The 2,138-nt window shown below is 45.4% G+C and overlaps 1 long non-coding RNA gene across 1 annotated transcript; it reads left to right on the forward strand.

Annotated features, from left to right (window-relative positions):
* The first annotated feature begins 915 nt into the window (after nucleotides 1–915).
* On the forward strand, nucleotides 916–2,086 carry LOC113979943. The gene is made up of 3 exons (XR_003538024.1): nucleotides 916–1,005; nucleotides 1,606–1,705; nucleotides 2,001–2,086. It is a non-coding gene; the product is annotated as an uncharacterized LOC113979943 (long non-coding RNA).
* Nucleotides 2,087–2,138: the final 52 nt, after the last annotated feature.

The raw sequence follows: 2,138 nt of genomic DNA on the forward strand, positions 1-2,138 counted from the left end.
CTGGGCTTGGATAGAGGTCTATGAGGGATCCAAAACCCTAAGCACTGATTCTAACCCGGAGCATCCCCAGAAAATGCCACAGAGCATGTTCTTTCTTTTTCAACCCAGGAAATTACAAATCTAAACTGCGTTCAAGAGTGTTCTTTAGAGTTTCAAAATCAAAATTTGTTCTGGTCTTGTGTGACAGGCTTCCCAAGTTAATGGTTTTCAATGTCATTTTAGGTGGCCATAAAGCAAGTGTATCTCCAAAAACAGCTGAAAAAGGAACAAATTGTCGATGAGCTCCTTGTCATGAGGGACAATAAGCATCCAAATATTGTTAATTATTTAGACAGGTAAGTAGTTCTGGTATGGTCATGTGACTGTTCCTTTCCAGACTGCAAGCCAAAGGTTAAAAGAACCTCCTTTGGTCTCTGGCAGAGATGTCAGCCTTTTATTCTTATTTTTTATCTGTTCCTATACAATGGATGGGAGGAGAGTGCATTTTGTCTGCATTCATCTTTTCTGGCATACATTGTTTGAAGTCATCCCTATCTTCCCAAAACAACAGCCTGTAAGTTCATTATTTCCAGGCTGGTTTGCCTGTTTGTTTGGGGTTGAAGTGGATCATATTTGCTGTCTCTTATGATAACTGCTAAGAAATCATCCTAGAAATTATTTCCCTGCATTTTTCACTCCCTTGCCACCTGAGAGATCTCAGTTGTCACGGATGTGCCTTTCTCACTTAGACTACACAGATTCCAAGGAGTGTATAGCCTAGAAGGAATGTCTCTGCATTTTATCCAGTGTTCATTCCCGAGTCTTCCAAGAACAGAAATCAACTCTAGTCTTTGAAGTAGGGTAATTTAGCTACGCCCATTCTCCATGCCATTCTTTTCTTCTTTCAGCTACCTGGTTGGAGATAAACTAATGATCGTGATGGAATATCTAGACGGAGGCTCCTTAAGATCTGTGGTTAAGGAAATAAGCATGAGTGAAGGACTGATGGCAGCTGTCTCCCGGGAGGTAAGGGATGCCGCTGGTGCTTCCAATTGTTTGGGCAGGCTGGGACTTCTAAACAAGCAGCAGGAACAGCAGGGATTTCATGTTCAGAGCCTTCTTTCTGTGTCGCTTTTCCAATACGGAGAAGAAAGAGCATCTTCAGTGAATGGCCTGCCAGTACAACTCTTGCTGTACCCTCTCTCTTCTTTCTTATTTGATTTACTATTCTCAGCTTTGCCAAATCATTTGCCTGGAGCCTGTCTGTAGTGCATTCCCTGCCTGTAAGTGCAAACATGCTGGTGGCAGAATTTTATACTAGCAACAAAGAAAAACAGAGACTCATTTGTTGCAGTCCTCAGCTGAAAGGGAGAGCATTCCACCCAATGGAATGTGTGACAACAATTGCCATTTCTCTTTCCAAAGCTCCAAAGGGAATGTGCCTTCCCTTAAAAAGATGGGGTTTTACTAGTGAGGAGGCAGCAGCAAGCTCTTCCTCTTGACACCACCATGGTCTGCCAGTCCGCACCGTTTACCTAGAACTGAAATCTTTAAAGCCATTGCCGTTCTTGGCTGATGAACTTGGGTCATTCACTTGTACTCTCCTGTTTCTTTTTTCTCTCTCAGTGCCTGCAAGCACTGGCATTCCTCCATTGCCGCCAAGTGATCCACAGGGATCTCAAAGGTGATAACATTCTTCTTGGAATGGATGGATCCGTCAAGTTGGGTAGGTGTTCTTGGTCAGGCGGGGTGTTCCCGGGGTGTGGCGCTTGGGGCTGCTGGAGACTGCCTGCCAGTTTCCAAAAAGCGATGCCTGTGGGAGGGCAGGGAGCACTGCTACAAGCCAAGAGCACACTTGCAATGTGCAGAGAGGAACAAGGTGTCCTTGGCTACAGCCTTGAGGAAACCAAGTATGACTGCTTTTCCTGCTGGATTCAGCCTCCTCAGGCTTCTAGTGGGCAACTCTTGCACTTGGCTTCATGATTCAGGCTGGCTTTCATGATCCTGGCTTTTGTCCTCAGCTGATTTTGGTCTCGCTGCTCGCATCACACCTGAGCAGAGCAAACGAAGCTCACTCGTTGGAACAGCACACTGGATGGTGCCCAAATATCCACTTTGGCTCCGTATTCGTCTTTAGTTAGATATTCGGGCGCCATCCA

This window comes from Neopelma chrysocephalum, unplaced genomic scaffold (assembly GCF_003984885.1).
Source record: "Neopelma chrysocephalum unplaced genomic scaffold, ASM398488v2 Primary Assembly neopelma1_90798, whole genome shotgun sequence".
Classification (NCBI taxonomy): Eukaryota; Metazoa; Chordata; class Aves; order Passeriformes; family Pipridae; genus Neopelma; species Neopelma chrysocephalum.